The sequence below is a fragment of the Pteropus vampyrus genome, unplaced genomic scaffold, assembly GCF_000151845.1.
Source record: "Pteropus vampyrus isolate Shadow unplaced genomic scaffold, Pvam_2.0 Scaffold485, whole genome shotgun sequence".
NCBI lineage: Eukaryota > Metazoa > Chordata > Mammalia > Chiroptera > Pteropodidae > Pteropus > Pteropus vampyrus.
In genome coordinates this window covers 172,039-183,499 of record NW_011889266.1, presented here as the reverse complement: position 1 = coordinate 183,499, position 11,461 = coordinate 172,039, and positions in this window count along the sequence as shown.

The following is an 11,461-nucleotide window of genomic DNA, read 5'->3' as shown; positions in this document are numbered from 1 at the left end:
TACTTCCTAATTTTAATAAAAAATTACAAAGTAGATGCATAACATGCTGTGATGCTCTATCAGTGATAGCGGTGGCCCTAAATTTTAAGTTTTGCTTGATTCTTGTTTAAATAATTCGCGGTTATGAAATATTGATTCATTTTTTGAAACAAACATTTTCTATTATTTCTGTTACTTTTCTGGATTAATTTAATAGAAAAATATTCTGCAAGAAGAGCTGTCCAAAAACGACGTTACTAATTAATTGTGTGATTTAGGATGCTCTCGATCCTATGCAACCAAAAGAAATGTGAAATTAAACTAGATGATGACACAAGTTAACTGCGAAGAACAGTGCATAACTCTGATTTCGATGTTTTAAAACAGATTTATTTTTTAAAGCAGTTTTAGGTTCATGGTAAAATTAAGCAGAAAGTACAGAGATTTCCCATGTCATTTTAAAATGACAATCATAAAGTAAGTCCCTATGTTTTTACCAACTTTACTCCATTTAATACATTTGAACCCACTGAAAAAACATACTCTGAATAAAACTGTCAATCTGATGTGTTATTTGCAAACAAATCGATTTACTTTCCATAGCTCACACAATCCTTTCACAGCAAGTGCTGTTCTCTGGGATATATGTGGGTACTATTTAGATCATTATCTTTCAGAGAAAGCGATCGAGGTGAAGTTGGACTCTGAGGAGAGTCTAGCTCAGCAGAGCGCCCACGGCTCAGTGCCTGAGCTCTAGGATGACCGGCAGAGCAATGCCCAGTGCGGGCAGGGCTGTCTGCCATCGTCCTCCCAGACAGCTTAAGATTAATTTAAGAATAACTGTGTAGTTCTGAGGAAGAGTTGTGCTAATAGCCTGTTACAACTTCACAGGCACAAAATTCTGTGTGTGTAAGCGCATGCTCTAAATCCCTTGAGAATGAGCCTTAATTTTTTTTTTTCATTAATAATTTTCTCTTGAGAATTACTAGGTAGAAACAATTGCTTTTTATACTCAAGTTCAGAGGTGAGCAATATGGACACAGGTATACAGTATTATTACATTCTAGGAGATGTTTGGCCATCAGTTGTACTGGTGAGAAAGATTCCGCGGATCTAAACAGGCATCATTTGCACTTTGCTGTATCTGCTATCTGAACACTTGAACGTTAGTCAAAAACTGTTTCCCTATCCTTCAATATTCGTATTGTTTTACTTTACTAAGGCTTTCAAGGGAAGAAAAGGGGGAGCGTGAATCTAATAACTTCCCTTGCATATGGCAAAATGAATGTCTATTAGCCTACCTTGGAGAACCCCAGCTCTCCACTCTCACATTTCACAAATCCAGAGAGAACACAGCTAAAACCAGAAAGGATCCAAGCGGCTACTGAACAGTGTGGGTTTGACCTGGGCAAAGTTTCCTCAGCGCCAAGGTTCAGCAGCTATCACCTCCCATTACGGGCGCACACTCAGGGGCCTTGTCGGCTTGCCTCCCACTTCGGCATGTGGCTTGAAGCAGCTGACCGAAAAGTGTAGAAGGAAAAGCATAGGGCGCTACCTGCAAAGCACCCAATGGCAAATGACAACTGACAGCACAGGTGCAAAACCAAATTTAAAGACATAAAGGTTAAAAGCCATAGCAACTCCAGATCAGCTATCACGAGTCTAGATCTAACATACTTTGGCAGCTGTCAGGAGCATTAACCACGCCCTGGCACAATATGACAAGACACTCAAGTGGACCACAAATCACTGAGGAGAAACTGCAGGCAAAGGAGCTCTTAATACATTACAGAGAGAGTTCTAGAATGGTTCAGACCAGCAGTTCTCAACTCTGGCTGTGCACTCCAGAACTCTAAAGATCTCGTATATTAAGGAGATTCTTGCATAAATGGTGTCGTATATCATCTCTAAAAGAAAAGAGGTTTTAATATGGTTTGTAGACACTGACACGCGAGTCCTACAGGATATATACAAATTAGAAGCACCATATAAGCCTTAGAAAAATCAAACTTTTAAACATCATTAATCTATGAATCCGTAACAGGTCCATTTTAGGTTTCTACCTGGCCATCTACGTTAATAACACTGCTATAAATTTAATAATAACCACATGAGCCACTTTTACAATAAACTTCTAGCATTTGCTTTCTTTTCCTCAATTTTCCTTTTCTTTCTCCTCAATCTCATTTCTAAAATGTCGACCAAGTTCTTCCCAGGAGGGGTGTGTCTTCACTGCCCCGCAGGAAAGGACTCTAGAAACAGGGCCAGGGGCCCACTCCGTGTCCACCCCCGACTTCCTCCCCATCATGCTCGAAATCTCTGTCCACGGCTGCTACAACGGGCAGCACCCCTATCAGTTTATTCTTCACTCTTTGCTAGACACTGTCTTAGAGCCCCAAGTTCATCTGTCCCTCTTCCCACTCTCAGTAAAAGATGGGGTTTCGTCAGAGCCCAGAGGCCAACCCACGACTCCCTGTGCTTGTTTCCATCTAAAAAAGCCACCTTTCAGGAACTCCTTCTCCTTGCTTCCTTTTCTAAGCCACGTGGCCCCTTCCCAGCCTTGAGTCGTCGCTCCCTCTCACCCGCCCCCGCTCCTCTGCCTACACGCGTGCGTGGGGTCCCCAACCCCGAGAAGGCTTCCCGCAGCCCCACCGTCTATGCAAGGACCACTCCAACTGTCTTTCCATCTTCACACTTTTTGAAAAAGTAGCCTCAACTCCCATTTCACTGTCAAGCCCTTGCAATCTGGATTTGACCCCGGCTCCAAATGAAAGCTCTTCCTTGAACGCCAAGAATGATGACAAATGTGAAACTGGAAGGGCCCGCTCGGCACTCCCTGACTTCAGCTCTCTGTAGCCCGACACTGTTGACCAACTTCTTGACGAATTCTTTCCTCCACCCTTCTGAGCTGCCACTAGCTGTCCTTTACTTCCTATTTTTCTGACTACTCCCCCAGTTCCTTCGCGGCCTCCTCCGATGGCACCGTGAAGGCAGAGAGGCCCGTAGTTCTGCTCTGGTCCTCCCCCTCAACGAGACTCCCATGGACTCTTCAGTCCCCACCCCCACTGTTACTTCCCTGGGGATGACTCCAAATCTCCCTTCCGGCCTTTAATGCTGTAAGGTTGCAGACAATACCCAGGCATTCTGACAAGTGCCTCCAACTTAGAAGGTCTGCCTCAGAGCTCACAGCTCTCCCCGACTCCACCTTTGGTCCAGGTCGCCTGCCAATGAAACCCGGTCCCCTGGACTCAAAGCTCCCTTCCCTGTTCGTCATAGGCAATCCTTCACAGGCCCTGCTCCACGTGAACGCCGGAACCAACTGTTGACTCTTCTGTTGCCAGGCTTGTCACACTCCACCCCCGGACGACAGTATCAAAGTTGTGCCTGAAAGTAACCCGTTCCCACTCCCTTGCAAGAGTAGCGAAGTTCTATCTGAGAGCGCAGCTGTCTCCACTCCCTTGCAACTGTACCAGCTCCGCGAGCGCGGCCACCGCACTTCCTCGTTCCAAAACGCTGCGAAGCTGCTGCTGCGTAGCATTAAGGCTCAAGATCCTTGGAACCACTCAAAGGCCTCTGTGGTTTGGACTTCAGCACGTTTATTTTTGCAGCCTAATCTAACCTTTCCTCCCTTCCACTCTTATCCAAAAACTGGGAGGGAGGTCGTGTGTGGGGGGAGACAGTATGTTTTCTAAACACGACAGTATCTTATTTTTTAATTTGCAGCATTTACCAAAACTTTACTAGACAGTGTGGAGACCAGCCCTGGTCATTTAACACTGGTTCTCAACCGGGGGTGATTCTGCTCTTCCTGGGGGGACTGGCAATGTCAAGGGACATTTCTGGTTGTCACGCTTGAGGGCATGCTCCTGGCACCTCAGGGGTAGAGACCGCGCTGTGCCAGACATCTCACAATGCACGATGGAGCCCCTGCTTTGTCAAAGCATGAGCTAACCAAAATGCTGACAGTGCCCCTGCTGAGAAACCCTGAACCGATGAACAGATGACTAACACGCGCACATCAAAACAAAACGAGAAGTCTGAGAACACCGGCGGACGTCCGGTCAGAGTATCAATGATGTGGCTAACACTCTACGAGGGAAAGCGGCCAGAATGGCCCCAAAAGGATGTGTGCTCCATTTTAATCGTCTGCATACAGTTGGGAAAAACTATCAAGTACTTTTAAGTACGGAAAAGGGCTGGCCTCGTGACCAGAATGGGGCGCACTCTTCGGCCGCCCAGGGATGAGTTCTCTGGGCAGCTACTCTTTGTCTGAATCACCATTCACTTTTGTTTAGGGCCTGGGCTGTGATGCTGTACGTTAAGTGTAGACTTTTGTCCAGCAAAGATGCCAATTATCTCAGTCTGGTATAAAAGATATCCCAAAGGTTATGATTTCACTGTTTTGCAAGACATCCGATTTATATCTAATCAAGCGATTTTATTCCACCATTTTTTTTTTTAAAGTGCTGATAAAAACTTATCCTCAAATGTTCCCTGAACCACGTACGTGCTGTTGGCCCCCTCATTCATAAGTTACATGACTGTCTGAAAGTCAATGTTAGTAACTTTTTAAAATTTTACACTTTGGCATTTTTGTAGGACCCATGGAGATGGCCACGTCAACTCGACTGCTTGGAGCTATTAAACTGAGTGGCCCAAGAAAGCCACCTCCCTGGCCATGTAAGCCCAGGCACGTTTCGTTTTGGTGCCCAGAGTGAATCCCAAGCAGAGAGAGAATTCACTAGTACTGCATCCCTGTTCTTTTTTCTTCTCATTTTGCATTATTTTCGCTTTACGTTTCTTGGCCACATGTCCCTTTCCACACTGGCTCAGGGACTGGGAGCTATGGACAACCAGGTCAGTCTCAACTGTAGCATGCACAAACCTAGTCTGCAGAAAACAAGGATCTATTTTCTGTTAAATGAGAGACTATAAGAAAATCTGGTTTTCGTCTTTTCTGTTTTTCTGTTTGTGCAAGAACATGTCTGAGGACTTTGTCACATCTGGAGCAGTTTTGTGTTCTTGGATTACTTCTGACCTGGGGATACCACTGTGGGGAACCAAAGCCGAAAGCTCTCTGCACATCTGTCTGTATAAATGAGAAAAAACTTTATTTCTCGTGGTGTGAGTATGAAATATATTCCCACCTCAAGAAGTATTAACAATTTAGATTACAATTCTTAAAGAACCTTTGTTTTAATTGGTTTATAGTGAATAACATGCTTTTACATGAATCTATATTCCTAGAATTCCCAGAAAATAAACTAAACATTTGGTACTTATAATGTATTAACCTTTTAAGGACCCCCCCCAAAATCCCAAAGTCACAGACACTGATTCAAAAGCATTTTTTATTTAAGAATCCAAATTCATGCAGTCGGAAAAAAAAATCTTTAGAATAATCAACCAGATTTGGTCATTTTAATGCCAATTTAAAAATAGATATCCTTTCCCTCATTAGTGTGGAGCATAATGCATGCACGTTATTTTTTTAAAAACTGGATTTTTTTTCATGAAGAAATGAATATAAACTTCCTAAATGTTGTCAATTTACTGGTCAGATAAGGTAATATTACTCATACATCATATTTATAATTATGAAAAATACAAATTTATGTAGTCAACTATAAATTGAATTATAACACTGATGAACATTCTGGTACCAGAGTTATTACACTGCTTAGCTGCCAGTTTAAGCATAATTTCCAATACCCTTAGTTAACTTTAAGACCTTAGTTGTCCTCACTTTATATCTTTAGGAATTACATTTTAATTAAAAAAAAAAAAAACAGTGAAAATAGGATATGCCCATTTTAAAGCTTCTTATTTACAAAAACAAAAGCAAAACAAAAAAATGGTGGGAATTCAAGACCTAACTTAGAAAGCAGATAACATGATCCGGCAACCCTGCCTCCTGCCTACATCTCCTTCCTGCTTCTCTTTTTGTCCAGGGCGGCACTGTGCCTCGTTAAAGCTGGCCATTTCCCAGCGCCCTCTCCCACTGGGACTGGCCACACGACGTGTTCTGGCTAGTGAGAGCAAGGAAAATTCTGCTGGGGTTTTCTAGAAAGGTGTTGCTGCTTCTTCCTTCCTTTCTGAAACAGACACGGGTGGCTGGAACTGCTGTAGCTGCTTTGTGCCCGTGAGGGGACAGCCGAGACCTCCGCCCCCACGGCTCCCAACCACTCCTCAGCCTTGGCCTGCTGTCTGGACTTCTCATTAAGTGAAAGGAAACTAAACTGCTTCGCATGGGTTGCCCTTACTGTGGCCGAGTCCATTACCCAACGGCTAGAGATCCATCATCTGCCTTAGCCTGGTTGTTGTAACAAATAACTCCATTATCTTAATTTTTAAAAATCAGGATTAATACTGAACATACTGTGAACTAAATGTGTAGGTTCAAGAATGGATAAAGATCCCAGATGTCTGGAGGACAGGGACGCCGTGATGACAACGGACTTTCACAAAGAAAATTCAGATGCGCGTCTACGCAGCTCCTGCTCACCAGCTGAAGTGAACTACTAATTACATCGGCACTGAGACTGAACAAAGCCTCCTCCACGTTGAAAAGAACTTCTTAAGACAATTAAAAGGAGTAATTCGGTTTCTTTAAACAAGATTTTCCTGTTGTTTCCACATGTCATAACTTATTTTTTAAAAAACAGTTCTTTAACTAATTACTATAAGGACTCTCCCCTTACACTTTTGTTTTGAAATACAAGACTGCTCACTATACAATTACATTAATTTAGTAAAAAGCCACCACAGAACACGCTGTCCCTGATTTGATTAAAGCCCCACAACCCTCGCTGGTCACCCGAGGGGGGAGGGAGTGGTCACCAGCGAGCCTTCCTCCCAGCACAATCAGTGAGAACCCCATATTTCAACATCCTGGTACAACCCCAAAATGTTAACCATAAAAAAAAGACTGAACAAACCACTGTTTCTTAAGAAGTTGATTTTCACAACTGGAGTGAGTTAAAAAATATCATTCTAGGAAATGCAAAAAAAGGCCACCGACCTCCTTTCTGGTAAAATCAAAACAAAACCTCTGTGTCACCACGCAGTACTGCATCTACGGATGACTTCCTCCACGAACAGATCTACTGCTCGGGAATTCATTCACGAAGCCGGGTACCCAGCTCTTCTAACAGGAAAGGAAATGAAACGACACGGGTCCGTTTCAGCCTTCTGGAGTCAGTGCAGTGATGGCCTCTTTTTACGGGAATTGCATTCTTTAGCTTTCTCTCTTGCTCTACGAACATGGCAGTAAAGACTCAGAGTCTGGTAAAGGATGATCGCCGACTCTTGATAAGACCCCCCGTCAGTCACCTCGGCGGTTTCGCAGGTAGGCTGCAATTTCGGTGACTGAGACCGACTCGTCCTCCCGATGACCGTCAGCAGTCCTCCACACTGGTGCCCTTGGTAGGTGTGGCTCTGCCTCACAGCGGCTACTCAGTGCCTCAGACGCCAGCAGCCCGCGGGCAGCTGTGCTTAGCAAACTCGGCACCGCACAGCACACGGAGAACCTGGACACGCGGCCGTGCCACCCACGCCCGGTCCCTTCTCGCTGCCTCAGCTCCAGGACAGGATCCTGGCTCAGTGACTAACTTCAGCACCCAATTCCCTGCGAAGGACCTTGGTGACCTCAGCACGGCATTATCTCCAGATGCCTCGCCCTTCCATCTCCTGACTTCTCTAAGGTAAAAGGAATACTTCCACTTCCGGCAGGACCGCCGCGGCCCCCCCCCTCGGCTCTCAGAATCACCCCGAAATTCCTTCACGTCGGAGATCCTGACCTCTGACATTCCTCACCAGCTACACCCTCTAGAACTCTCTGGCACTCCCTGAACGTGTCCCCTGTTGGCACCATTCCCTGAGCCTAGGAGGGGCACAGTCTAAGGTCCCGGCCCCCCACTCAGTCCATTATGCCCCTTCTGCCTCTTCGCCTGCCTCCTCTCCAGTCCGAACCTGAAAGCACAAGCTAAGACTTGTGTGCTTCACGACCGTCCCAGCCCAGGTGAAGCTGCCCCTCCGGCGACCTCCCCCTCCTGCCACCTCCCCCTCCTGCCGTGCTCAATCCAGCCTTAGGTCCCCTCGGTCTTTGGGCAATGGCTTCCCCACACCCAGAGCGGGGGACATGGTGCCTGCCTGAGTTCCTGGAGCGAGTCGTACTATGAACTGACGCCATCTAACCCTCCCTGGCCTCCCTTCGGCTGCGGTCCTGTGGAGTCCTTGGACTGTCCCGCACGGCCCCTCGGCATCCGACGTGCTCCTGTCCTCAAGCTCTCGGCCCCCCTCTGTCCCCACACGTGACTGGCTCCCTCCTTTACGGAGACAGCGCGACATGCCGTCTCCACTGCCCTTTTCTCCAAGTGAAGAGGACGTCCTCGCTCCCCCGTCTCCCACTACCTCAGGCGGGGGCCCAGCTGAGGCGGCCCCGCAGCTGGACCTGCCCTGTGCCGCGTTTCAGCATCGCGCTTGCTTTCGTGTCTTTTTCACAGAACACGCGCGCTTTAAGAAGAACACACGGACGCAAAACTTTCACTGACGTGAGCGACAGCCGCACGGTTTTTACAACCGATTAGTCGCCTGTGAAAACACCCAGATTTCACGTTATGAAGTGCAGACTCCGGGCGTCTCCTGGTCCATGAGGAGGTGGGACATCCCGAGCCCACACTGTGACCGGCTAACGCCGAGCATGGGCGTCGGCCCTCTCCATGGGTGATCGCCTAGGTCCACCCGTTAATTCCGGCTGCAAGCCGCTTCCCCCCCTCCCCGCAGTCTCCCCGCCCGGCCCCAGGCAGCCCCTGAATTTGTGGCCCCTTGGTCTGAAGAAAGAGTTCTGACCCTTCCCAGTCCCCAGTGCTGAGCTCCTGTCCGCCTCGTCCCGTCCCGCCCCCCCCCCACACACACACTGCCTGAGGCCAGGATCCCACCCCTGCGGCATCTCGGGGCTCACTGTGAAGAGGCGGCATCTCGGGGCTCACTGTGAAGAGGCGGCATCTCACCGGCACCTCCACTTCCTCTCCAAGAGGGAAGGCGCAGCCCAGCCCGCTCCCACGAGGCCCTCTGCCGGGTCCCTCTCACTCCCGGACGGCGTCTCTCCAGCCCTCGCCTCGCAGTAACGTCGCCCTGGTCTGGACGCTGCTGAACACTCACCCAGACTTAGCTCATCAAACCCCCAGGGACCACACGGAGCAGCCTCGAAAACTGAGGGTGGGGGCCCGTCTCAGAAGCGGGAACCTGCCCGCTCCGCCCCGCCTCGCAACCCTTCCCTGACTCTCTGCCGCCTGCCTGCTTGGGAAAATCCGTGGTCCTCAGGTGCCAGGTGGCTTGCGGCCTGCCTCCTACCCCTCTGCCGTGCCCTCCCCTCTCCTCCCGCCTCGAGGAGGAATCCGTCCCGAAGGGGAATCCGTGACGAAGGGCACTGCTGCTGTCATCTGCACTTGCTCCTCCCACTCGGCCCTCACGCATCCTTTGGCAGCCAGCTGGGCACACAAGCCTCCCTTCCCTGTTACTACGGTAACGCCTTGCACATGCACCACCTGTTGCACGCAGCACACTGCACTGCTGGTTTCCCAGTGCGCCTCCCGTACGAGGCTGCAGGGTCCTCGCGGTCAAGAGATAACAGCCTACTTCTTGGCACGTGACCTTTCTTTACACGTCTGCTACCCGGCCCCACCAACCGGCACGTGAACCACGTCCCCACCATCCTTTCTGCCACCAGGCTTAAAAACCTCTCCCCCCATTTCTATATGCAGGTCCCAGTGAAAACCTTGTCACCTGCCCATGTCTAACTCTCACTTGGAACAACGTCCTTTCCACAGCTGGGTCTTCCTGCCTCCAAATACAGAGTTTCAAACAAATTCTCCCCCCTCTCCAGATCCTCACTCCCTACTGGATGAGGCGCATGGCCTTTGCCCCGCATTCGGACCCCTCAAGGCTGCAACTCAGACGCTGCCTGCATCTTCTGCTCACAACCACCTCTGCCTGGGCATCTTCCCGGCTCTTCGAAGCCCACTTCAAAGGCTGCTTCTTCCAACAAATGTCCCCTTTGACGAAAATGGTAACTCTCGAGGAGCTTGTGCCTTTTGATAATCTCTCAGGACATTACGCTTTCTACAAGTAGTACCCATCTTGCTGCTCTGTAGCCAACGGAGCCCTAACTAACCCCCCTCATTCTCCTCTACTCTAGCGTTAGCTAAAAGAGAGTGAATTAACATTTTGAAAGCAGGAAAACAAAGTAAACCAATTGATGGGACCCAGAACAGTTGTTTTATTCAGACTCAACCAGCTAGTTTAAAAAATTTTTCAATCTTCCTGCTTCCAAATCTCCCCCTCCACAACTTAACTTAGAATATCGTAGCTACTGAAGTTTGCTTTCCTGTTCTTAATTTTTAAAAACACGTTAACGATGTTTTCTTCCTCAAAAGAATGTAAAACTCCAAAGCGAAGGAACAATAAGCCCTTGAGTGTGGCATTCAACTCTTACCCGAGTCTGGCAGAGAAAGGATTTCTTACAAGTGGGAGGGTTCGATTATGAGTAACACATATCACAAAGATAAACAGGCAGGTGACACATACTTCCAAGATACTGTAAGACACACCTTTTCCAATTAGCTCATGCTACACTATGTGGCGGGGACAGGCAGGAGCACGGGAGTGGGGAGGGTCTGTCAAGACAGGCAGGGTTTCTCTGTTGGGCAAAAGCAGCATTTTCCACACTCGGGGTGAGTCTCGAACAAAGCTGAACTGGGAGCCGGCAGAGCGCACAGGAAAACCGAGACTAGTCAGACTCCAGGGGAGCAGCTAAAGCAGAGCACAGGGGAAAGGTGGGGCTGGGTTAGTAAGTTCTGTAAATCAGATGAGGAGTTTAGAGTGAATGAGACAAGCAACAGGAGGCCCCAGCAGGTCCCAGGGCAGAATAACTTTCTGTGAGAGGATCAGCCTGATGCAAGTGGTCCCGGGAGGGAGGGAGGGGGGGAGGCGGGAGGAATGCAAGGAAGGCGAGGATGCATGAGAGGGGCGCCTGCCAAGAAAGGTCTAATTTGCAGCAGAGGTAAAGGAAGGGAGGTGAATGCAAGTGAAGAGATTTTCAGAAGGAATAATAGGGCTTAGTGGAGTCAAACGTTTTAGCCCTGGGGAGTGGGAAGAAATTGTGTAGCTGGGGAGAAGCGAAAGAAGGGGCTGGGAAAAGTTAGATGGGTTGTCTGAAGTCAGACAAACGGTTTAAAAAAAAAATAAGAACAGCAAAGCCAACGTGATTCGACACCTACAGTGTTTTAAGTTAAGCTGTGGAGAATAATCACACCGTTTTAAGTGTCCTATCTCCTCTACAGATGTCAAAAGCAAGCACCCAGACTTTTTAATGTAGAAAGTCAGACGCTACAGCTCACTAGATTCTTCAGAGGCACGTGAAATTTCTGAAGTAGGATGTCAAATAAAGGATTTCTCCTGTCTTCCCGGGGTCGGGGGGTGG